Source organism: Oncorhynchus mykiss, chromosome 29, assembly GCF_057628025.1.
Source record: "Oncorhynchus mykiss isolate SJ-2025 chromosome 29, ASM5762802v1, whole genome shotgun sequence".
NCBI lineage: Eukaryota > Metazoa > Chordata > Actinopteri > Salmoniformes > Salmonidae > Oncorhynchus > Oncorhynchus mykiss.
Genome location: NC_143050.1, coordinates 22,468,895 through 22,496,525, shown reverse-complemented (window position 1 = coordinate 22,496,525; position 27,631 = coordinate 22,468,895). Strand labels below are relative to the sequence as shown.

The 27,631-nt window shown below is 42.8% G+C and overlaps 1 long non-coding RNA gene across 1 annotated transcript; it reads right to left on the bottom strand.

Moving 5' to 3' along the window:
- LOC110509368 (uncharacterized) lies at positions 1-27,445 on the bottom strand. The gene is made up of 5 exons (XR_002471429.3): positions 21,899-27,445; positions 21,462-21,800; positions 2,601-4,498; positions 2,276-2,513; positions 1-2,170 (listed from the first exon to the last, which is right to left on the bottom strand). It is a non-coding gene; the product is annotated as an uncharacterized LOC110509368 (long non-coding RNA).
- Between the last annotated feature and the right edge of the window lie 186 nt (positions 27,446-27,631).

Sequence of the window (27,631 nt, the reverse complement as noted above, 5' to 3'; positions counted from 1 at the left end):
GATTTTTTAAAGCTTTTATTCCTTTCATCACATTCCCAGTGGGTCAGAAGTTTACATACACTCAATTAGTGTTTGGTAGCATTGCATTTAAATTGTTTAACTTGGGTCAAACATTTTGGGTAGCCTTCCCAAGCTTCCACAATAAGTTGGATTAATTTTGGCCCATTCCTCCTGACGGAGCTCAGGTTTGTAGGCCAACTTGCTCGCACATGCTTTTTCAGTTCTGCCCACAATTTTTAAAGGGGTTTGTCAGGGCTTTGTGTTGACCACTCCGATACCTTGACTTTGTTGTCCTTAAGCCATTTTGCCATAACTTTGGAAGTATGCTTGGTGTCATTGTCCATTTGGAAGACCCATTTAACTTCCTGACTGATGTCTTGAGATGTTGCTTCAATATATTCACATAATTTTACATCCTCATGATGCCATCTATTTTGTGAAGTGCACCAGTCCCTCCTGCAGCAAAGCACCCCCACAACATGATGCTGCCACCCCCATGCATCACGGTTGGGATGGTGTTCTTCGGCTTTCAAACCTCCCCCTTTTTCCTCCAAACATAACTATGGTCATTATGGCCAAACAGTTCTATTTTTATTTAATCAGACCAGAGGACATTTCTCCAAAATGTACAATCTTTGTCCCAATGTGCAGTTGCAAACCGCAAAAGAGTGGCTTCTTCCTTGCCTTTCAGGTTATGTCGATATAGGACTCGTTTTACTGTGGATATAGATAATTTTGTACCTGTTCCCTCCAGCATCTTCACAAGGTCCTTTGCTGTTATTCTGGGATTGATTTGCACTTTTCGCACCAAAGTACGTTCATCTCTAGGAGACAGAATGCGTCTCCTTCCTCAGCAGTATGATGGCTATGTGGTACCATGTTGTTTATACTTGCACAGTATTGTTTGTACAGATGAATGTGGTACTGTATCTTCATGCATTTGGAAATTGCTCACAAGGATGAACCAGACTTGTGGAGGTCAACAAAACATTTTCTGAGGTCTTGGCTGATTTCTTTTGATTTTCCCATGATGTCAAGCAAAGAGGCACTGACTTTGAAGGTAGGCCTTGAATTACATCCACAGGTGCACCTCCAATTGACTCAAATGATGTAAATTAACCTATCAGAAGCTTCTAAAGCCATGACATAATTTTCTGGACTTTTCCAAGCTGTTTAAAGGCACAGTCAACGTAGTGTATGTAATCTTCTGACCCACTGGAATTGTGATACAGTGAATTCTGTCTGTAAACAATTGTTTGAAAAATTACTTGTGTCATGCATAAAGTAGATGTAGGGGTGGTATACAGAATATAGTCTTATTTGGTAAATGACCAAGTCCATATTATGGCAAGAACAGCTCAAATAAGCAAAGAGAAACAACAAGTCCATCATTACTTTAAAACATGAAGGTCAGTCAATGTGAAACATTTCAAGAACTTTTAAAGTGTCTTCAAGTGCATTTGCAAAAACCATCAAGCGCTATGATGGAACTGGCTCTCATGACGACCACCACAGGAAAGGAAGACCCAGAGTTACCTCTGCTGCAGAGGAAAAGTTCATTAGAGTTACCCGACTCAGAAATTGCAACCCAAATAAATACTTCACATAGTTCAAGTAACAGACACGTCTCAACATCAACTGTTCAGAGGAGACTGCGTGAATCAGGCCTTCATGGTTGAATCGCTTCAAAGAAACCACTACTAAAGGACACCAATAACAAGAAAAGACTTGCTTGGGCCAAGAAACATGAGCAATGGACATTTGACCTGTGGAAATCTGTCCTTTGGTCTGATGAGTACACATTTGAGCTTTTTGTGATGTTGTGGGGGTGCTTTGCTGGTCACACTGTCAGTGATTTATTTAGAATTCATGGCACAGTTAACCAGCATGGCTACCACAGCATTCTGCAGCGATACGCCAGTCCCACTAAGCGTAAACCAGATGGGATACCATTTGTTTTTCAACAGGAAAATGACCCAACACATCTCCAGGCTGTGTAAGAAGGAGAGTGATAGAGTGCTACATCAGATGACTTGGCCTCCACAATCACCCGATCTCAACCCATTTGAGATGGTTTGGCAAGAGTTGGACCATAGAGTGAAGGAAAAGCAGCATACAAGTGCTCAGCACTTGATGATTTCTTCCTCAAAGATATATCGAGACATGATACCTGAAAAAGGAGGCAAGAGTGAATTATTGTCTAACACATAACAGTCTGTGAGGTGTAGGATAAAATATTTTATGTACCTTTTGCTTTGTAAATAGCCAAACTTACCATCAACAATCAAATATGGGCCTGGTCCCTGGGGAGAAATTGCACCCCACACATTGAGTTTGAGCAGATGCTTGGGACTCGGCTTGCTTCATCTTCTTCCTTTTTTTCTGGAGCAAATTGGGCCATGGTTGATTAATCTGTGAAGATGACATTATTGAATGTCTCGCCATCTTTGATCCATGCCTGGGCCAGCAGGACGCAAAGTTCTTTGTAGGGCAGACAAATCATTGGGTTGAAACTACAGAACAGAACAAAACAAGCGAACACACACGGTTAATGTTCTGATAATAAAACAATAAAAAAACATACATAAAAAAATTCTTACCGAGCCTTTCCATAAGTCCACACAAGTTTCTTCAACTGTCTTCTGCCTGTAATTAGAGTGATGTTGATGTCGTGCCGTGATGCTAGCAGATTACAGATTGCCTTTGCCGATCGCTCATCATCTTCATGAATACAAGTAATGTCTGCTAAAAAAATCAAGTTAGGTTTCTCCAAAAATAAATAATTCTAAGTAACAAACTGGCTTTATTTACATATTAGTGAGAATGTCTTACCCCATGTTCAATAATTGTCTTGTTCTTGCTCACTAGGTTAAATGAAAACAAAATCTCCAAAATATTGTTACTTTTTAAACAAAGCAATTATTATTGTTATTAATTTAGAACTATACAAAATATATTCTTAGATATTCTCACAGATCCTAACTGAAAATGCCCCTTAGATATTAATATAGAGTCCTCCAATCCTCTAAATGTAATTATTGGTGGAGAGGCACGTCATTGAAAAACATTTTTTAAATATACTGTAGGCCTACCATAGGTGAAATGAGTCTCTAGTGTTGAGTAATGGGCTGTTAAAAATGGTTTAGGTCTTATTTATTTAAACAGCATGTTGAAGTTAGAAGCAAAAGCCTACAACTATTTTAGCACTGTTTTGCGCTGCTCTGAGACAAGCATGGGGACTGGTCTTGATAAATCAATGAGAATTTTATTGCCACTCAATCTCTGTTTGGGTATTGGTTAGATAAGAATTGGAAAATTAGGGTGCAGAAATGTTATGCTCTTAGTGTAACCTTTATTTAACTAGGCAAGTCAGTTAAGAACTAATTCTTATTAACAAGGACAGCTTCCTCCCGTTATACAGTGCCATACTTTCCATTCCATCCTAGCAGAAACCCTGAGGGTTTTGTTTTTCTCTGAATAGAAACACCATAATATTGATCAAATTAATCCCATTTACTATGTTATTGCAAAAAAGGTTTAACATTCTCTGTTAATGCCAATATGGAAGACTATCAAATGTTTCTCAATGATGCCTTCTGGTGGTCAAACTAGCAATAACTTGCATTAACAGAAAAAATGGCTGACAAATAGATAACGTGCCACAGAATGCTGTAGCAGCCCGCAAGGTGTGAAGCAGTATGACACAACTTTTAAAGAAGGAACCACTGTATGTGGGAACTCCTTCGAAACTGTTGGAAAAGTATTCCAAGTGAAGTTGGTTGAGAGAATGCCAAGAGTGTGCAAAGCTGTCATCAAGGCAAAGGGTGGCTACTTTGAAAAATCTAAAATATAACATTTACTTAGATTTTTAACACTTTTTTTTGCTACTACATGATTTCATATGTGTTATTTCATAGTTTATGTCTTCACAATTATTCTACTTTGTAGAAAATAGTAAAAATGAAGAAAAACCATTGTATGAGTAGGTGTGTCCGAACTTTTGACTGCTACTGTATGTCAATTATATTTTGTGCTATTAGCAGGGTTAGTTGTTGCGTGGAGCACCTTTAAAATGTAATGTAAAAAAAAAGATAGAACATTTCTACTGGAAGGTAATTTATTTGGTTCCTGGTGATGTGTGACATTTGATCAGTGATTGTATAGCCTTTTGTTCTAGCTATTTATTACAGTTTTGTCTCCTAACTGATACACCCGAAGGGTTTGAATGGTAAGAACAAAGCCATGCCCCTGCTGTGCCTCACCTGCTGAGCAGCTCATAGGGCAACACAGCCTCCTGATGGAGGTTCCAGTGGGGAGGTGGAGGGAAGGAGGGGGTCGTATTGGAGCATCACTGGCAGGTCTACAATGGGAAAGTTCAGAGGCGTCACACGATGAACAGGCTGCAAGTTGCTGGATGAGGTGGAGGCTTTAGGGGTATTTTCTGCCTGTCTGATCTCAGCAGGCGAGGCCTTCTGAACAAGCGTCTCACTGCAGGGATCTAATGCAAAGGAGGAGAAGACACATTGTGTATATGAGGGGGGAGGTCATGTAAAGGAGGGCAGAGACGAGAGCCAATCAACAGGTAACAATCCCATTAGGAGATGGAGGCCCGCCCCCTTGTCACTCCAGCGTCCTCTCGGTGAAGACGGAGTTCTTGGGAGTTCAGGGATGAACTGGGAGGGACTGGGAGAGACTGCAAGGGACAGGAAGAGCCTGGGAGGAACTGGGAGAGACTGAGAGGTACTGGGAGAGACTGGGAGAGACTGCTTAAAGGCATGTCATGCCAGTCTTGCTGGTGACCATAATTAATCATCCCATTGACCATGTAATGGTTTAATATAGTTATCTCAATCATGTAAAATAAATCTACACAGAAACATGCATAGGAAAAGGTACAAAAATATAGTAGATGTTTGCTGTCAAGTTTCCCTCCAGGTTAGGCTTCCATGTGGTTAGAGCAATCTTCTCTTCGGTGCAATTGTGCCATCATTAACTAAATGATACAGATGTAGGATCTTAATTTGATCACCCTGTTGCAGGAGACATTTCCTGCAAGGAGTAACTTGTAATGTATTTCATGTTTAAACAGGCATCTGTAATCTACATTTCTGACTTGATTTTCCCTTATGAAAAAAATGCATCAGCCCCTACAAAAATGTCCATTAATTGTAATCCACAAAATAATTCACATTTCCTGTAGCTGCAGGATTATTTTCCTGCTGTAGAAAACTGTCCAAAATTAAGATCCTACATCTGTACATGATGCAGCTTTTAAAGATGATTGTCCTTTTATCAATGAACAATGTCCTTAAGTTTCATGACTGGACAAAGTAAAGAAAATGTGTGGGCTTTTCAATCATTAATGATTGACAGAGGATGCCCGTTTCAATTTGTATTTAGAGACTGGATCGAATAGCTGTGGGCATATTGCCTCAATTGGGTTTATGGGCAACGTGAAAACACATGGACTAGAGCCAAGAAGTTTATCTAGCAGGAGGATTCCCACAGCTCATCTTTTGGACAGTGTAGGCCCGAACTGTAGTCAAAACCTCTCACAGACTTGATGAATCATATCTCTAATAATGAGCTTTCCTTTCTTCCATTTTATTGTAGGTAACAGTAAAACTCAACATAAAACATTCTAATGTTTCATGTGTTAAAACTTTATGTTCATGTCTTGAGATCTCCATTGGAGCTTGACTTCAACTTCACATTTTCCATTTTTTTGGGGGGAAAATATATTTGTTTTGACAGGTTATGGTAAAGATTACAAATATTTCCATCAGTAAAGAGCTGTGATGTTGATATGCAGAGGGAAATTGAGGAAAAGTCACAGCTCAATGGGCTGTGGCCATTCCAGCAAAACAGAATGAAATATCCATAGCTGGCGTTTATTAAAAGGAAAACTGAATCTTTTGTACATCCAATAGTTGCATGTTGGTGTGAATACAATGACAGGGTGGTGTGCTGTTGTGGTTTTGTGAGCATACACTAATATGTTGACTAAACTGGCGTTGCAAAATAAATGTACATATTCATGTTATTCAGTTATTTCATCCAAACTGCTTTGCGCGCATCATTGGCTTCTGTGTAGTCAAACGCAGAAATAGAACTTGGATCTATTTTAGACTCTTGACGCACTGCAAGCCCTGCCTATCCCATCTACTCATTGGTTTTTATGAGCATACTAACCCACAAGGGCGATTTGAAAGATGAGGTCCACACTCCAATCCAGTTGGTAATGCACCTTTGTTGACACAAAATAATAATAATAATAAAAGGAGCAGAATGATGAACAAGGAGAGATTAATCAAAGAAAACTAACAAAAAAAATGTACTAGATTTCCCCATTCATCTGTGGAAACATTTTCTGGGTAGAGAACACAAGATTTCTGATGACTCAAAATGTGCAAAAATTCTACAAAGATCCAGCAAAAAAAAGGTTTTGTGCGCATACAACAGCAAGCTAGCTAAATGTCCATGAATGTTTCAAATATGTTTCTGCTTGTCCCCAAATTATACCGAACAAAAATATAAAAGCAACATTTAAAGTGTTTCATGAGCTGAAACAAAATGTCCCAGAAATGTTCCATATACACAAGAAACGTACAGTATTTAGTTCCAATTGTGTGCACACATCTGTTTACATCCCTGTTAGTGAGAATTTCTCCTTTGCAAAGATAATCCATCCACTTGAAGGGTGAGGCATATCAAGAAGCTGATTAAACAGCATGATCATTACACAGGTGCACCTTGTGCTGGGGACAATAAAAGGCCACTCTAAAATGTGCAGTTTTGTCACACAACACAATGCCACAGACGTCTCAAGTTTTGAGGGAACGTGCAACTGGCATGCTGACTGCAGGAATGTCCGCCAGAGCTGTTGATAGAGAAGTGAATGATCGTTTCTCTACCATAAGCAAACTCCAAACATTATTTGAGAGAATTTGGCAGTATGTCCAACCAGCCTCAAACCACAGACCGAGTGTAACCACGTCATCTGAGGACCTCCACATCTGGCTTCTTCAACTGCGGGATCGTCTGAGATCAGCCACCTGGAAAAGCTGACAAAACTGAGCAGGATTTCTGTCTGTAAAAAAGCCCTTTTGTGGGGAATAACAAATTCTGATTGGCTGGGCCTGAATCCCCAATGGGTGGGCCTATGGCCTCCCAGGTCCACCAATGGCTGTGCCCCTGCCCTGTCATGTGAAATCCATAGATTAGGGCCTCATGAATTAATTTAAATTGACTAATGTAATTATATGAACCGTAACTGTAAAATTGTTGTTTATATTTTTGTACAGTATAATATAGTTGGTTCACAGTTGGTTTTGATATTTGAACCTGTCTGTCATGAATGTGTCTGGTGGGGATAGACAAAATCAACATGCGCACGAGGGAGCAAATCAAATCAAATCAAATTTATTTATATAGCCCTTCGTACATCAGCTGATATCTCAAAGTGCTGTACAGAAACCCAGCCTAAAACCCCAAACAGCAAGCAATGCAGGTGTAGAAGCACGGTGGCTAGGAAAAACTCCCTAGAAAGGCCAAAACCTAGGAAGAAACCTAGAGAGGAACCAGGCTATGTGGGGTGGCCAGTCCTCTTCTGGCTGTGCCGGGTGGAGATTATAACAAAACATGGTCAAGATGTTCAAATGTTCATAAATGGCCAACATGGTCGAATAATAATAAGGCAGAATAGTTGAAACTGGAGCAGCAGCACAGTCAGGTGGACTGGGGACAGCAAGGAGTCATCATGTCAGGTATTCCTGGGGCATGGTCCTAGGGCTCAGGTCCTCCGAGAGAGAGAGAGAAAGAAAGAGAGAATTAGAGAGAGCATATGTGGGATGGCCAGTCCTCTTCTGGCTGTGCCGGGTGGAGACTATAACAGAACATGGCCAAGATGTTCAAATGTTTTTGTTCGGACGCACGTACGGAGCCGGTTTGGTCAAGGTGTAAGAGTGCATTTACAGACCTGCCTGTTCATAATGGCCGCTTTAGCAGCTCCTAAATGACCCACTCACAGCAGCTTGTCCACACTGGTGTAACACAGTTTATCTGGACACCCACAAAGAAGAAAAAAGAAAAAAAGATTGAATGAGTTACCCAATGGATAAATGGACCTACCAATACATGTACTGTACATCGGTAGGCCCATTTGGTCATCATTTTCTCACATTAAGCCTAACACTTCACAAAGCTATACACAGTGTCGTAAGGTTGTCATGGTTTAGACTGCTGGCGGCAAATAATGTAATTACTTGTTCAGTAATTAAAGCATGCAGCGATAATGACAACTCAGGGAGAGAGGGTTTCTTTTCAGGTCATTTCAACATCTCTTTCCTAGCTGCATGTCTCTGAAATGGCTTACACGAACTCTATCTCTCGTAATTCATTTTGACTACATCTGGTGCCCGTGGTCAAACAGGTGTTACTTGATTGACATTTCTAAAATGCTAAAGACTGTGGAGGGCAGAGGAAGGAGGACATATTAAGAGGTAAGGTAAGGTTGCCTGGTGTTGTTGGTGCTGTAGTGGTGGGAAGTCAGAGCTAAAAACTAAAATATAGTTATATAACTGCTGCTTCGAGTTCCTCCATGTTGCAGCTCGTGTGTCTTTCAGAAGAATTGAGAAAGTGGGCAGTTGGAATGGGGTTTTTGTGTGGTGGGAAGGCGATTGGGGTGGAGGAAAATTATTGTTAATGTCACAGATGATGCCATGAGTCCTTTGGCACTTGAACAAAAAATGAGTGAAATGGTCATTTGGAGTGACAGAGATTGGCCCAGGGAGTGATAAGATAAGATGGAAGCAGGTGGCATCAAGGCAAAGGATCAAATGGATAACCATTTATCTGATGGGACTCATCCCTGACAGGGACGGTGAAACGAAAACATCAAAGAAAATAAGAACAATTATTTGACTTAGTGTTTTCCTGCTTTAGCAAACTGGCTCAAATTAAGATCCTACATGTTCCAGCTGTCAAAGATGATTATCCTTTCATCAATGATCAATGTATGTAAGTTTCATGAATGGACAAAATAAAGAAAATGTGTGGGAGTTTAATTCATGAATGATTGACAGAGGAAGCCCGTTTCAATTTGTACTCATAGATAGAATGGTTGTCGCTGGTGGGCACATGGCCTCAATTGGGTTTATGGGCAACGTGAAAACACATGGAATAGAGCCAGGAGGTTTAACTAGCAGGAGGCTTCCCACAGCGTATGCACAAACTGGAATCAAAACCTCTCACAGACTTGATGAATCATATCTCTAATCATGAGCTTTCCTCTCTCTCATTTTAACGTAATGTAACAATAAAACTCAGCATTAAATGTTTTAATGTTGCATGGGTTATGAGTTCATGTTCAGGTCTTGAGATCTCCATCGGACCTTGACTTCAACTTCACATTTTCAATTGAATTTTGTTTGGGAAAAATATATTTGAATTGACAGGTTAGGATACAGAATACAAATCATTCCATTAGTGTAAGGGCGTTCGTCTGTAGGAGGAAGAGAAGCGGACCAAAGCGCAGCGTGGTGGTTATTCATGTTTTAATAAATCACTACACATGAACAAACTAACAAAAACAAGAAATGTGAAAACGCAAAACAGTCCTATCCTGTGACAACAAACACAGTGACAGGAACAATCACCCCCAAACACAGTGAAACCCAGGCTACCTAAGTATGATTCTCAATCAGAGACAACTAATGACACCTGCCTCTGATTGAGAACCATACTAGGCCGAAAACATAGAAATGCCCCAAAACATAGAAAAACAAACATAGACTGCCCACCCAACTCACGCCCTGACCATACTAAATAAATACAAAACAACAGAAATAGAGGTCAGAACGTGACAATTAGTAAAGACCTGTGATGTTGATGGAGACGCAGAGGGAAATTGGGGAAGAGTTACAGATAAATGGACTGTGGCCATTCCAGCAAAACATAATTAAATATCCATGGCTAGCTTTTACTATTTCATTGTGGGGAATCGAAAAGGATAGACCAAAACTGTAAAGGAAAATAGAATATTCTGTACATCCAATAATGGTGTGACTAAAATGACAGGGTGGTGGGTTGTCGGGGTTGTGTGAACACACATTATTAAGAGGGACTTCACCGACGTGCCTGTTCATCAAGTACTCTTTACCAGCTCTTATATGACCCACACACAGCAGCTTGTCCTGACAGACAGATATCATAATCTGTACCTCTGGGTGTTCATTGGTTTAAAGTAGACAACACTGTCAACATGCTCAGGGTGCTACATTGTAGCTATAGGGCTGTGAATCACCTGTGTCGGCTGTCCCTATAAGCACCAATGAAGCACAACAATTAGTAATACTGTAGTTACCCATCTGAAAGAGCAAGGCGCCGACTGTGGTGAAAGAACCATTCCAAAAATCTCTCCAAAGTATTGAAATAGAGCCCACACTGTGAAGCAGCATGCTTTAACACACCTCAGCAGTGTTTTAGTGGGAAGAGTATTTAATGATGAACCATTATCATTAGAGTGAATCAGGGAGGAGGAGGAGGAGGAGGAGGAGGAGGAGACCCTTTGAGCTACTGAAGCATGCCGTGATAATGACAACTCAGGGAGAGAGGGGTTATTTTCAGGTTCTCTCTTTCCTAGCTACATGTCTGAAATGCCTTTTTCAAACTCTTATCTCCAGTTTTGAGTAATTCTATTGCTCGAGGTCAAACAGGTGTAACTTGATTGAAATTGTTGAAATGCTACTGCTTCTGGAGGGCAGAGGAAGAAGACAGATTAAGAAGTAAGGTTGACTGGTGTTGTTTGTGCTATAGTGGTAGAAACCAAGATGGCGTAGCAGTGCAGACGTGGATTGTCCTCTTCTCGTTTACTTTTTGTATTTTTTGTATATATTCCAATGAATTATATCTTCCAGTAACCCGCCTCACTCAATGTGACACGAATCCGCTATTTTTTTTAGACCTTATAGCCAAAACTTGCATCAGAGGCTAGCCAGCTACTAGCTATTTAGCCACTGCTAGCAACCTTTACCCTCAGCTCAGGCACCAGCCATTTTTTAGCCTGGATAATACCTGCCAACCTCGGACTGTTTTTCTCCACTACGACGCCGGATTACTGCCGTAAACCCTGACCATTACATCATCACAGCTAGCTAGCTGCCACTGAGTGATCCAGCCCTGAGCCAGGCAGATCTCCCGGCTAGCAAACGTAATTACCACAACTACATTACCTCTTTCGCCACGGCGCCCCGCCGTACCACCACGACTGGTCCGCAGACGTAATTCCATCAGCTGTGCCTTCAACCGTCCTTTGCCGAACATCGGAGCAGATTCTTCTACTTATCCCGGACTGCTAACTTTAAACGCCATGTCTCCCGCGTGCTAGCGTAGCAGCGAGTACCCCGTGGCTTCCCTGTTCCATCTATTGCTGTACACTGGACCCTATAATCACTTGGCTACATAGCTGATGCCTGCTGGACTGTTCATTTTTCACGGTACTTTGTTTACCTTTGTTTATCTGTCGGCCCTAGCCCCGAACTCAGGCCCTGTATGTAGTTAACTGACCCTCTCTGCCCATTCATCTCCATTTTACCTGTTGTTGTTGTCTTACCCGTTGTTGTCTTAGCTAGCTCTCCCAATCAACACCTGTGATTGCTTTATGCCTCGCTTTATGTCTCTCTCAAATGTCAATATGCCTTGTATACTGTTGTTTAGGATAATAATCATTGTTTTAGTTTACTGCGGAGCCCCTAGTCCCACTGTACATGCCTTAGATACCTCCTTTGTCCCACCTCCCACACATGTGGTGACCTCACCCAGTATAACCAGCATGTCCAGAGATGCAACCTCTCTTATCATCACTCACAGCCCAGTGCTTGGGCTTACCTCCACTGTACCAGCACCCCACCATACCACTGTCTGCACATTATGCCCTGAATCTATTCTACCATGCCCAGAAATCTGCTCCTTTTATTCTCTGTCCTCAACGCACTAGACAACCAGTTTTGCTATCCTTTAGCCGTACCCTCATCCTACTCATCCTCTGTTCCTCGGGTGATGTGGAGGCTAACCCAGGCCCTGCGTGTCCCCAGGCACTCTCATTTGTTGACTTCTGTAATTGAAAAAGCCTTGGTTTCATGCATGTCAACATCAGAAGCCTCCTCCCTAAGTTTGTTTTACTAACTGCTTTAGCACACTCCGCCAACCCTGATGTCCTTTGCTGTGTCTGAATCCTGGCTTAGGAAGGCCGCCAAAAATTCTGAGATTTCCATCCCCAACTACAACATTTTCCGTCAAGATAGAACTGCCAAAGGGGGAAGAGTTGCAATCTACTGCAGAGATGTCATACTTTCCAGGTCTATGCCCAAACAGTTTGAGCTTCTAATTAAAAAAATAATCTCTCCAGAAATAATTATCTCACTGTTGCCGCCTGTTATAGACCCCCCCTCAGCTCCCAGCTGTGCCCTGGACACCATATGCGAATTGATTGCCCCCCATCTATCTTCAGAGTTCGTTCTGTTAGGTGACCTAAACTGGAATAAGTTAACACCCCAGCAGTCCTACAATCTAAGCTAGATGCCCTCAATCTCACACAAATTATCAAGGAAACCACCAGGTACAACCCTAAACATGTAAACATGGGCACCCTCATAGATAGTATCCTGTCCAACTTGCCCTCCAAATACACCTCTGTAAATACACTGTAAAGTCCATGGAGAACAAGAGCACCTCCTCCCAGCTGCCCACTGCACTGAGGCTAGGCAACACGGTCACCACCGATAAATCCATGATAATCGAAAATTTCAATAAGCATTTCTCTACGGCTGGCCATGCTTTCCTCCTGGCTACCCCAACCCCGGCCAACGGCTCCGCACCTCCTGCAGCTACTTGCCCTCCCCAGCTTCTCCTTCACGCAAATCCAGATCGCAGATGTTCTGAAAGAGCTGCAAAACCTGGGCCAGTACACATCAGCTGGGCTAGACAATCTGGACCCTCTCTTTCTAAAATTATCCACCGCCATTGTTGCAACCTCTATTACCAGTCTGTTCAAACTCTTTCGTATCGTCAGAGATCCCTAAATATTGGAAAGCTGCCGTGGTCATCCCCCTCTTCAAAGGGGGTGACACTCTAGACCCAAACTGTTGTAGACCTATATCCATCCTACCCTAAGTCTTTGAAAGCCAAGTTAATAAACAGATCACTGACCATTTCAAATCCCACCGTACCTTCTCCGCTGTGTAGTCCGGTTTCCGAGCTGGTCATGGGTGCACCTCATCCACGCTCAAGGTACTAAATGATATCATAACTGCCATCGATAAAAGACAGTACTGTGCAGCAGTCTTCATCGACCTGGCCAAGGCTTTCGACTATGTCAATCACCACATTCTTATCGGAAGACTCAATAGCCTTGGTTTCTCAAATGACTTCCTTGCCTGGTTCACCAACTACTTCGCAGACAGAGTTCAGTGTGTCAAATTGGAGGGCCTGTTGTCCGGACCTCTGGCAGTCTCTATGGGGGTTCCACAGGGTTCAATTCTCGGGCCAACTCTTTTCTCTGTATATATCAACGATGTCGCTCTTGCTGCTGGTGATTCTCTGAACCACCTCTACGTAGACGACACCATTCTGTATACACCTGGCCCTTCTTTGGACACTGTGTTAACCTCTTGCGACGAGCAAACCCGTATCCGGGAGCGTAATCATAGCCTCAAACGCATTAGCATAACGCAGCGGACATAAATACCCCTAGAAGCTTTTCCTATTCATGAAAATCGCAAATGAAATAAATATATTCAAACATAAGCTTAGCCTTTTGTTAACAACACTGTCATCTCAGATTTTCAAAATATGCGTTACAGCCAACGCTAGACAAGCATTTGTGTAAGTTTATCATGGCATAATGCTATGCTAGTTCTGCTAGCAGCAGGCAACATTTTCATGAAAATAAGAAAAGCAACCAAATTAAATAATTTACCTTTGAAGAACTTCAGATGCTTTCACTCAGGAGACTCCCAGTTAGATAGCAAATGTTCCTTTTTTCCAAAAATATTATTTTTGTAGGCGAAATAGCTCCCGTTTCTTCATCATGCTTGGCTGAGAAATCGACCTGAAAATGCTGCAACTATAACGCCAAACTTTTTTCCAAATTTGATCCATAATATCGACAGAAACACGGCAAACGTTGTTTAGGATCCATCCTCAAGGTGTTTTTAACATATATATTCAATAATATATCCGTCGAGGCAATTGGTTTCTCATAAGAAGCGATTGGAAAAATGGCTACCTCAGTATTTTACGCAAGATTTTCTGCGGGAGACACCATGGGACCACATGCTATATATGGTCCCTTACAGCCATTCTTCAATGGAAATGCCTAAAAAGACGTCACAATGCTGTAGACCTTGGGGAATACGTAAGCTCATTCACAGCCATATAAGGAGTCATTGGCATGAGGCGGTTTCAAAAAATGTGGCACTTCCTGGTTGGATTTTTATCTGGGTTTTGCCTGTAACATCAGTTCTGTGGCACTCACAGACAATGTCAGAGTGTTTTCTTTCCAAAGCTGTCAATTATATGCATAGTCAAGCATCTTTTCGTGACAAAATATCTTGTTTTTCATCCCAAATTTTTAATAGCGCCCCCTAATGCATAACTGGTTAACAAACCTCCAAATGAGCTTCAATACCATACAACACTCCTTCCGTGGCCTCCAACTGCTCTTAAACGCTAGCAAAACCAAATGCATGCTTTTCAACCGTTCGCTGCCCGCACCCGCCCGCCCGTCTAGCATCACTACTCCGGACAGTTCTGACCTAGAATACGTGGACAACTACAAATATCTAGGTGTCTGGCTAGACTGTAAACTCTCCTTCCAGACTCATATCAAACATCTCCAATTCAAATTTAAATCTAGAATCTGCTTTCTATTTCACAACAAAGCCTACTTCACTAACGCCGCCAAACTTACCCTAGTAAAACTGACTATCCTACCAATCCTCGACTTCGGTGATGTCATTTACAAAATAGCTTCCAACACTCTACTCAGAAAACTGGATGCAGTCTATCACAGTGCCATCCGTTTTGTTACCAAAGCGCCTTACACCACCCCCCACTGCGACCTGTATGCTCTAGTCGGCTGGCCATCTTTACATATTCGTTGCCGACCCACTGACTCCAGGTCATCTATAAGTCTATGCTAGTAAAGCTCCGCCTTATCTCAGCTCACTGGTCATGATAACAACACCCACCCATAGCACGCGCTCCAGCAGGTATATCTCATTGGTCATCCCCAAAGCCAACACCCCCTTTGGCCGCCTTTCCTTCCAGTTCTCTGCTGCCAGTGACTGGAACGAATTGCAAAATTTGCTGAAGCTGGAGACTTACATATCCCTCACTGACTTTAAACATCAGCTATCTGAGCAGCTAACCGATCACTGTAGCTGTACATAGTCCATCTGTAAATAGCCCACCCAATCTACCTACCTCATCCCCATATTGTTTTTATTTACTTTTGCACACCAGTATCACTACTTACACTCCATCATCTGCTCATTTATCACTCCAGTGTTAATCTGCTAAATTGTAATTACTTTGCTACTATGGCCTATTTATTGCCTTACCTCCTCATGCCATTTGCACTCACTGTATATAGACTTTCTTTTTTTCTATTGTGTTATTGACTGTACACTTGTTTATTACATGTGTAACTCTGTGTTGTTGTTTCTGTCGCACTGCTTTGCTTTATCTTGGCCAGGTCGCAGTTGTAAATGACAACTTGTTCTCAACTAGCTTACCTGGTTAAATAAAGGTGAAAAAAAAGCAGTAGCTCAAAACTAAAATGTAGTTATTTTTCTGCTGCTTCCATCATGTAGCAGCTCATGTGTCTTTCAGAAGAATTTAGAAAGTGGGCAGTGGAATGTGGGGTGAGTCTTTCTGACAACAAATGAGTGAAATGGGGATTTGGAGTGGCAGAGATTCGTGCAGGGCATGATAACATAAAATGGAAGCAGGTGGCATGTAGGCGGAGAATCAAATAGAGAACCATTTATCTGATGGGACTCATCCCTGAAAGGGACATTGAAAAGGAAACAGGAACAATTATTTGACTTACACTCTTAGAAAAATAATTGTTATTTAGCACCTAAAACGGTTCTTTGGCTATACCCATACGAGAACCCTTCGAAGAAACCTTTTGTGTTCCATGTAAAACCCTTTCCACAGAGTTCTACATGGGACCCAAAAATAGTTATCCTATGGGGACAACCGAAAAACCCCTTTGAAACAATTTTTTCTAAGTGTAGTCTTGACGAACACCTGAAAATGTGCTATTCTCTACATACCCTGGGGCTGCAGGGTAGCCTAGTGGTTAGAGCGTTTGACTAGTAACTGGAAGGTTGGAATCTGTCGTTCTGCCCCTGAACAGGCAGTTAACCCACTGTTCCTAGGCCTTCATTGAAAATAAGAATTTGTTCTTAACTGACTTGCCTTAGTTAAATAAAGGTAAAATAAAAAAATATATAGTGCTAAATGAAGGTCAGCTTTAAAATTCTCTTAACAGGACATCTATGTCCCCCAAAGGTCATCCTGAATATTGATTTCTAAAACATTCTCAGATTCCCTGTAGCTAGTATAATTGGATCGTTTGCTTAGTGAGAATTTTACTTGCTGCTTTACTGTAGGTTACTATATGAGTTAATTTAAGCCTAAGACACGCCAAGGATACTGACTGCCAAGAGGTACTTAGGGTTCTCTGCCCAGAGTGTTGGTAATCAACTTTTTGTTGTTCATATTGCACAGATCAACCGCTGATCAGCCTCGATAAAGTTCTCCAGACCACAAGGTGGCAGTAGATTCCTTGAGTGATGTTTGGCTGTTGCCTGCTGTAGATAGCTCATGTAAGCTAACTAGCAAGCTGCACTAATTTTGTTGCTATTTATCTAGAATTTGTAGTAAGCCCTTGTTAATACCAGCTAGATGGCCACAACTAGATTACTAGTGTAGCTTGCAACATTATTAAATCAAAATGGATGTTTTTTAACAAAGCAGCTGCCTGTTTGCTGCTATTTTGTGCTAACTTGAAAATTGTGATGCTAAACGTTTAGCTAACATTAGCTAGCAAGCAATCTGGCACTGGCAGTATGGGATAATAGAGAGTGAATTAAATTACTTCATCTTGCTATATCACTTGCTTGAAATTCCATTTCAAGTCGAACATTTTAGAGGTGGGACCAAGTCACCATTATTCGAGTGACAAGCAAGTTACAAGGTCAAGTCTCAAGTAGAACGGTTCGAACTGGTCGAGCCTCGAGTCAAATCCAAGTCGTGCATTCTAAGAACAAGTCGAGACTTCAAGTCAAGACTCAAGTCAGCAAAAAATAAAAATAAATTCAAATATATAGTATATACAGTGCCTTGCGAAAGTATTCGGCCCCCTTGAACTTTGCGACCTTTTGCCACATTTCAGGCTTCAAACATAAAGATATAAAACTGTATTTTTTTGTGAAGAATCAACAACAAGTGGGACACAATCATGAAGTGGAACGACATTTATTGGATATTTCAAACTTTTTTAACAAATCAAAAACTGAAAAATTGGGCGTGCAAAATTATTCAGCCCCCTTAAGTGAATACTTTGTAGCGCCACCTTTTGCTGCGATTACAGCTGTAAGTCGCTTGGGGTATGTCTCTATCAGTTTTGCACATCGAGAGACTGAAATGTTTTCCCATTCCTCCTTGCAAAACAGTTAGAGCTCAGTGAGGTTGGATGGAGAGCATTTGTGAACAGCAGTTTTCAGTTCTTTCCACAGATTCTCGATTGAATTCAGGTCTGGACTTTGACTAGAACATTCTAACACCTGGATATGTTTATTTTTGAACCATTCCATTGTAGATTTTGCTTTATGTTTTGGATCATTGTCTTGTTGGAAGACAAATCTCCGTCCCAGTCTCAGGTCTTTTGCAGACTCCATCAGGTTTTCTTCCAGAATGGTCCTGTATTTGGCTCCATCCATCTTCCCATCAATTTTAACCATCTTCCCTGTCCCTGCTGAAGAAAAGCAGGCCCAAACCATGATGCTGCCACCACTATGTTTGACAGTGGGGATGGTGTGTTCAGCTGTGTTGCTTTTACGCCAAACATAACGTTTTGCATTGTTGCCAAAAAGTTCAATTTTGGTTTCATCTGACCAGAGCACCTTCTTCCACATGTTTGGTGTGTCTCCCAGGTGGCTTGTGGCAAACTTTAAACAACACTTTTTATGGATATCTTTAAGAAATGGCTTTCTTCTTGCCACTCTTCCATAAAGGCCAGATTTGTGCAATATACGACTGATTGTTGTCCTATGGACAGAGTCTCCCACCTCAGCTGTAGATCTCTGCAGTTCATCCAGAGTGATCATGGGCCTCTTGGCTGCATCTCTGATTAGTCTTCTCCTTGTATGAGCTGAAAGTTTAGAGGGACGGCCAGGTCTTGGTAGATTTGCAGTGGTCTGATACTCCTTCCATTTCAATATAATCGCTTGCACAGTGCTCCTTGGGATGTTTAAAGCTTGGGAAATCCTTTTGTATCCAAATCCGGCTTTAAACTTCTTCACAACAGTATCTCGGACCTGCCTGGTGTGTTCCTTGTTCTTCATTGATGCTCTCTGCACTTTTAACGGACCTCTGAGACTATCACAGTGCAGGTGCATTTATACGGAGACTTGATTACACACAGGTGGATTGTATTCATCATCATTAATCATTTAGGTCAACATTGGATCATTCAGAGATCCTCACTGAACTCCTGGAGAGAGTTTGCTGCACTGAAAGTAAAGGGGCTTCATAATTTTGCACGCCCAATTTTTCAGTTTTTGAATTGTTAAAAAAGTTTGAAATATCCAATAAATGTCGTTCCACTTCATGATTGTGTCCCACTTGTTGTTGATTCTTCACAAAAAAATACAGTTTTATATATTTATGTTTGAAGCCTGAAATGTGGCAAAAGGTCGCAAAGTTCAAGGGGGCCGAATACTTTCGCAAGGCACTGTATTACCTCAATTAGCCCGACTAACCAGTCCCCCTGCACATTTTACCGGTACCACCTGTATATAGCCTCGCTACTGTTATTTTTACTTATGAGCCCATTCCCAACATTGCAAAGTTCAAAAGTGAGACAAATATTTATATGCATACTGGGGGCGCACACACTACGATTCCAGCTTAGGACCTTAGCATTTCCTAAGCACGCCTTTCCTATGCACTTCTCAGTATTTGGTATTCAGTCTTACCTCATTCAGTCCGTAAGGTTCTGTGCAGGGCAACCGCTGAAAACCCTCCCACTTGCAGGCCAACAGATTTTCTAGTGGAGTTTTCATTCAATAGGGTTTTTAGAACATTTATCTTAAGCCATCCCTTTAACCCTCTTGAGGCAATTGTCGCGGCCCCGTGGAAATCTAATTAGCGTCATAAAAAAACAAGCCATGAGGTCGAAGGAATTGTCCGTATAGCTCCGAGACAGGATTGTGTCGAGGCACAGATCTTGGCAGCTTCATTAAACCTGTTAAGTCTACCCCCTCCTTTTTCGAACATTCTGTTAAAAATCGCGCAACATTTCATCGTCCTGCTACTCATGCCAGGAATATAGTATATGCATATGATTAGTATGTGTGGATAGAAAACACTCTGAAGTTTCTAAAACTGGTTAAATCACGGCTGTGACTATAACAGAGCGTGTGTTTCATCGAAAAGCGCAAGAAAAACTGAAAGAAAAACTGAAAACTGAAAAAAATATCCATGCGCCACTTGCATGCATTGTTTAAGGGGCACCAAATTAAATAGGGCCGAGATTGCAATTCCTACAGCTTCCACACGATGTACCCAAAAACGTAATTTTCATTGACAAAAATCCTTTGTGTCATGACAAATAGATCCTTCATTCCGTCCAGCATACAGCAATCGATTTTGTAGCTGCAGTAGTAGCTGCTGTTGAATACAGATCGCCCAGTGATCAATTTGATTGCTTATTAACGTTTAGAAATACCTAAAGTTGGGTTACAAAAGTAGGTTGAAGTGTTTTGTCAAAGAATATAGGCAACTTATATAATTTTAAAAAATGACGTTACGTGTTGGAAGAGAGCTTTTTTCCTGAACCAGACAGGTTATACAAATGGATATTTTGGGCATACATGGACGGATTTAATCGGGAAAAAGACCCAATTGTGATGTTTATGGAACATATAGGAGTGCCAACAAAGAATATCATCAAAGGTAATGAATGTTTTATATTTTATTTCTGCGTTTTGTGTAGCGCCAGCTACGCTAATTATTTTGTTTACGTCCCCTTCAGGTATATTGGGGTGTTGCATGCTGTCAGATAATAGCTCCTCATGCTTTCGCCGAAAAGCATTTTAAAAATCTGACTTGTTGGCTAGAGTGTAACTTTAATTCAATACCCTGCATGTGTGTTTTAATGAACGTTTAAGTTTTAACGAGTACATTTAGCATTTAGCGTAGCGCATTTGCATTTCCAGGTGCCTAGTTGAGACGTCTGCGTCTCAAGTAGGATCAACAGGTTTTAAATAGTACCCACAAAACATCAGGCTCAACATCAACAGTGAAGAGGTGACTCCGGGATGCAGGAGTTCCTCTGTCCAGTGTCTTTGTTCTTTTCCCATCTTAATTTAGTATTTTTATTGGCCAGTCTGAGATATGGCTTTTTCTTTGCAACTCTGCCTAGAAGGCCAGCATCCTGGACTCGCCTCTTCACTGTTAACGTTGAGACTGGTGTTTTGCGGGTACTATTTAGTGAGGCATCTGTTTTTCAAAGTAGACACTCTAATGTACTTGTCCTCCTGCTCAGTTGGGCACTGGTGCCTCCCTCTCCTCTTTCTATTCTGGTTAGAGCCAGTTTGCACTGTTCTGTGAAGGGAGTAGTACACAGCGTTGTATGAGATCTTCAGTTTATTGGCAATTTCTCAGAACAGGAATAGACTGACGAGTTTCAGAAGAAAGTTTGTTGTTTCTGGTCATTTTGAGCCTGTAATCGAACCCACAAATGCTGATGCTCCAGATACCCAACTAGTCGAAAGAAGGCCAGTTTTATTGCTTCTTTAATTAGAACAACAGTTTTCAGCTGTGCTAACATAATTGCAAATGATCAATTAGCCTTTCAAAATGATCAACTTGGATTAGCTAACACAACGTGCTACTGGTACACAGGAGTGATGATTGCTGATAATGGGCCTCTGTACGCCTATGTAGATATTCCATAAAGAAACTTTTGTTTCCAGCTACAATAGCCATTTACAACATTAACAACATCGACACTGTATTTCTGATCAATTTAATGTTATTTTAATGTACTTAAAAATATAGATATTTCAAAAACAAGGACAATTCCAAGTGACCCAAAACCTTTGAATAGTAGTGTGTGTATATATATCTCCTTAATCAGTTTATAGGAGTAAATGTTGCTTACTTACTTGTTGAGCAAAATCAAAACTGTGTTGCATCCTGATGTCTTTGCTTGCTGGTACAGTAGGGCCTCCCAAAGACAACTGCAGGTCTTGACAGGTGGTCTTGCAATCAGCAACCATCTTCTGGTAGACAGACCGCTCACTCTGAACAAGCAGGAGATGTCGTTCTTCGTTCTTCAGCTTGGCTGACTTAACAGCTTCTGGCAGATTGGTAGATCTGAAGACCTGATAGTTGTTCCTCTGTCAATGTCAGCACAGGTCTGTCCCGGGCTTAGTTGCTTGAGATGGGATGCAGCAATTTTCTCCACAAATTCCTGAAGGAAGACAGCCCGACTACACGTGCCTCTGGAAAATACAGAAATAATGTGAGATAAATAAAAGTAGTGCCAATCATGTTGGAGGTAAATTAAATCATCAAAACGTGCTGTTTATGCTTTACATACCAAGTGTTGTCATCGATTCACATGAGATGACAGCAGCTTTCTACCAGTGTTTTTGCCCTGGGTGGCGTCCTGGTAATACTCTTGCATTGTCCTCTGCGTAGTTGTTGATGGTTCACAACTCGCTGCAAGTACTCATGCTTCAGGTGTAACCTGTGCTTGCTTGGGTCAGATTTATTTTTGATGGCAGGCATTAGACCATTCTCCTTATATGACTGGTGGAAAATAATTAGGCGTGTTCTACTGATGCTGAAAGACAAATTCCAGATACAAATATTTTTTTGGTAGACAATAGATGGACGTAATCACCGTCAGACACACCTGGCTAATTTGATGGGTCATGTAATCATCTGGAAAAGTGGAGTCTTTTGTTTAGACATATAGCTATCTAAACAGTGAAGTACTAGCAATACAAACCGTTTGTCATAGCTAACTAAAGTTAACCAAATAGGTTCAATGTTAGCTACAGTAGCTAACATTAGGCAATAACTAGCAATGCATATGGCTTTCTGAGATAATATTACTTCACAGATCATTCACGTAATGATGGCTAGCAAGCCAGCCAGCTAATGTCAGCTAGCTACCTAACAGTAAGCTTTAACTTGGGGTCTTTGTTTAGACATGTAGCTAGCTAGAAAGCTAAAGAATGAACCATAATCACATTCCATAGAGTACTAGCAATACAAACCGATTGTAATAGCTTGCTAAAGTTAACCATATAGGCTAAATGTTAGCTGGTTAGCTAGCTAACATTAGGCTACAACAAGCAATGCATAATAATATTATTGCACAGATCATACATGTAATGTTAGCTAGAGAGCCAGCCAACAGTTAGCTTTAACTTGCAATGAAAACAACTTTCTGACAAAATTAGAAACGTATTAGAAATGTATCTGAAACTGTAGCTAGACTCTTACCCGTATACATGGATGAACGCTTCACTGCAAACTGCAACCCTGTTCATTAAATAAGACTGTCAAACTCTGATCTGTTTCACCTGTCTTTACCCCCCTCCAAGTGTCACCATCTGTGTTGTCTGTTTGTCTGTTGCCTGTTTATGGTGTCTTGTCTGGTCTTATCAGCGTGCTTTCCCTTCTTCCTTTTTCTCAAGTTCTGTTTCCTAGTTTTCCCGGTTCTGACTATTGACTGCCCTGTCCATGAGCCTGCCTGCTGTCCTGCACCTGCCTGACTCTGACCTAATTCAAACCTCTGCCTGCCCTGACCCCGAGCCTACCTGCCTTACTCAGGCCTGATCACAAACCCCTGCTTGTCCTCGACCTGCCCTGTGCTTATAATAAATCATCTGAGAACTGTACTATTGGCCTCCTGTGTCTGCATCTGGGTTATATCATGAGTCGTGATAGTACGATAGACTCTACAATGTTGTCTCCCAGCAAGGAGCCACCATTGGAAGACATGAGGAGTTACTGCAATGCCTTATGGAGTGACACCATACCCTGGCAGAACGCCATGACCAGGCATTCGATACATTGCTCAAGAAATTCTGCAGATTCCCTAGTAGGCATTGGGCCACACCAGTAATCCCCCAGACTCTCAGCAACTCCTCCACCAGCAGCATTTCTTCCCTGCCTACCCCAGTGTCCCTAGAACCCTGCTTACCTCCTCCAGAGCACTATGCTGGAGATTCTGGAACCCGCCGGGCCTTTCTCTCCCAGTGCGCTCTCATCTTTGAGCTGCAGCCTTCTTCGTTCCGCCCGGACCACTCGAGGACAGCGCATCTCATAACGCTGATGTCCAGGAGGGCACTCGCCTGGGCTACGGCGTTGTGGGAGCAACAGTCCGCCCTCTGCCTCCGTCTGGAGGAGTTTGTGGCGAAAGTACGGAAGGTGTTTGAGTCTCCATTGTCCGGGAGAGACGCTGCTTGTAAGCTGCTCCAGCTATGTCAAGACTCCCATAGCGTGGCAGACTACGAGGTGGATTTTCGCATGTTGGGGGCTGAGAGTGCCTGGAACCCGGAAGCATTGTTCGACATGTTCCTTCATGGATTATCAGAGGTGGTCAAAGATGAGATCACAGCCAGGGAGCTGCCCATGGACCTTCACTCCCTCATAGCCTTGACCATCCGGATGGCTACGAGAATGTAGGAGGGAGAGGGAATCTGTGCCCTGTCTCACTCGCTTGCCCTCGATTCCCACCTCACCTCCGAGGAATCCCGGAGATACCCAAAGTCTACATGTCCGAGTGAACCCGATGTCACCCAAGTTCTCTTGGGAATCTCCGTGGGCTGCAAACTCGCCTCCTTCGTAGCCCATGCAACTGGTCAGGGCTAGATTGTCTCCGGCTGAGAGCTTACGTGAACTTAACACCCAGAGCTGTCTATATTGTGAGGCTACGGGACATTTCTTAGCTACCTGCCCATTAAAAACCCAGGCTCATCAAGTAGATACGAGTACACTGATGAGCCATACGGGGAGTATCCCATCCTTGATTGCTCATACCCCTCTCCATGCTACCCTGTTTTGGGGTGAACGGTCCAAATCTCTCCGGGTGCTCATTGATTCTGGGGCCGATGAGGGCTTTATGGACGCTACCCTGGTGTTGGAGCTGGGAATCCCCACGCATACCATCTCTACTCCCATGGACGTCAGAGCGTTGGATGGGCAATCTACTGGCAGTCACAAACACTACATTTCCCATTAACCTGAGAATGTCGGGCAATCACAGTAAGAGTATGCAGTCCCTGCCCATCGAATCCCTCATTCACCTGTGGTTTTGGGGTTCTCCTGGCTCCAGAGGCACAATCCTCAGATCAACTGGGCTACTGGTTCTATCCTGGGTTGGAGCCCGTTTTGCCATGCACATTGTCTGAAGTTGGCACTGCCTGCCCTGGGGCGTCTTCCTGCGGGCTTGGGAGAAGCCCCAAACCTCTCTGTCGTTCCTGTGGAATACCAGGACCTCCGGGAGATTTTCAGCAAGGCCCTTGCCACCCCGCTTCCTCCGCATCGGCCTTATGACTGCGCCATTGACTTTCTGCCCGGGTACTACACCTCCTCTAGCATGACTTTATTCCGTGTCGGGTCCGGAGACCAAAGCGATGGAAGGGTATATTGAGGACTTCTCTCACTGCTTTGTTTATGCGTCCCTCTTCCTCCCCTGCTGGTGCAGGGTTCTTCTTTGTGGAGAAGAAGGACAAACCCTGCATCCAAGCATTGACTACCTGGGTCTCAATGACATTGAGGGTAAAAACCGTTACCCACTACCACTCATCTCCTCAGCTTTCAAGCCTCTCCAGGAGGCAACCATCTTCTCCAAGTTGGACCTGTGGAACACCTACCATCTGGTTCAGATATACGGGAAGGGGATGAGTGGAAAACTGCCTTTAACACGGCTAGTGGGCACTATGAGTACCTGCTGTTCGGACTGACCAATGCTCCTGCAGTGTTCCAGGCCCTGGTGTGCTCTGAGACATTTTGAACCAATTTGTGTTTGTCTACCTCAATGACATCCTCATCTATTCCTGGTTAGCATCTCCTGGAGAACCAGCTGTTCGTGAATGCGGAGAAGCACCACCATCTCCTTCTAGGGATACGTCATCACTGAAGGGATTGTTCAGATTGACCCTGACAAGGTGAGAGCTGTGGTTGATTGGCATCAATCTATGAAAAGTGTGCAACTGCAGCGTTTCCTGGGGTTTGGCCATTTCTACCATCGTTTCATCTGGGGTTAGAGCAACCTTGCTTCCCCCTCTCTGCACTCACCTCTACCAAGGTGGTCTCCAGCAACTGACCGGGCGATCTCTGACCTCAAGCAGTGATTCACTACAGCCCCCATCTTAATCCATCCGGACCTGTCCTGTTAGTTTGTGGTGGAGGTTGACGTCGAAGTGGGGGCTGTCCTGTCCCAACACTCTGCCCAGGATCAGAAGCTGCAGCCATGTGCCTTCCTTTCCCATTGCCTTAACCCTGGCGAGAGGAACCACAACATGGAAAATCACAAATTACGCTGACAAGATGGCGTTGGAATAGTGGAGGCACTGGTTAGAAGGGGCGGAACAGCCATTTCTGGTGTGGACGAACCATAATAAACTGGAATCTCTCCACACCGCCAAGCGCCTCAACTCCAGGCAGGTGAGAGGGGCCCTGTTATTCACTAGCTTCCATTTCACTATTTCCTACCGCCCGGGGTCTAAGAATGTGAAGCCTGACGCGCTCTCACACCTGCACAGCCCCTCTACAACACCCTTCGACCCCGAGACCATCCTCCCTACTTCCCGTCTAGTGGCTGCTATTGTCTGGGGAATCGAGAGTCTGGTCCGCAACTAACCAGATGTTTTTCCCAGACTCTGCCCGTGCTTCGGTTCTGGAATGGGAACATTCCTCGAGACTCAACTGTCATCCTGGTTCCCGTCGGAACTTGGATTTTCTCCGACAATGGTTTTGTTGGCGCACCGTGATTCCTAATGTCTCTGCATTCGTTGCCGCCTGTACTGTGTGTGCGCTGAACAAGACTCCATAGCAAGCTCCGGCTGGCCTCCTTCATCCACTTCCTGTCCCTCACCACCCCTGGTCCGAAATATCCTTGGACTTCGTCACGGGCCTCCTGCCTTCTGATGGCAACACCACCATCCTTATGGTGGTGGACCGGTTTTCCAAAGCTGCCCATTTTATTCCCTTCCTAAATTACCCTCAGCTAGAGTTGAACTAGGAAGTTTACATACACCTACAGTAGTTTGGAGTCATTAAAACTAATTTTTCAACCACTCTTCAAATGTCTTGTTAACAAACAATAGTTTTGGCAAGTCGGTTAGGACATCTACTTTGTGCATGACACAAGTCATTTTTCAAAACAATTGTTTACAGACAGATTGTTTCACTTATAATTCAATATATCACAATTCCAGTGGGTCAGAAGATTACATACACTAAGTTGACTGTGCCTTTAAACAGCTTGAAAAATTCCAGAAAATCATGTCATGGCTTTAGAAGCTTCTGATAGGCTAATTGACATAATTTGAGTCAATTGGAGGTGTACTTCTGGATGTATTTAAAGGCCTACCTTCAAACTCAGTGCCTCTTGACATCATGGGAAAATCAAAAGAAATCAGCCAAGACCTAAGAAAAACAATTGTAGACCTCCACAAGTCTGGATCATCCTTCAGATCAATTTCCAAACGCCTGAAGGTACCACGTTAATCTGTACAAACAATAGTATGCAAGTATAAACACCATGGGACCAAGCTGCCATCATGTCACTCAAGAAGGAAACGCGTTCTGTCTCCTAGAGATGAACGTACTTTGGTGAGAGAAGTGCAAATCAATCCCAGAACAACAGCAACGGACCTTGTGAAGATGCTGGAGGAAACATGTACAAAAGTATCTATATCCACAGTAGAACAAGTCCGATATAGACATAACCTGAAAGGCTGCTCAGCAAGGAAGAAGCCATTGCTCCAAAACCGCCATAAAAAAAGCCAATCTACGGTTTGCAACTGCACATGGGGACAAAGATTGTACTTTTTGGAGAAATGTCCTCTGGTCTGCTGAAACAAAAATAGAACTGTTTGGCCATAGTGGCCATCGTTATGTTTGGAGGAAAAAGGGGGAGGCTTGCAAGCCGAAGAACACCATCCCAACCGTGAAGGACGGGGGTGGCAGCATCATGTTGTGGGGGTGCTTTGCTGCAGGAGGGACTGGTGCACTTCACAAAATAGATGGCATCATGAGGAAGGGAATATTTCTGGATATATTGGAGCAACATCTCAAGATATCAGTCAGG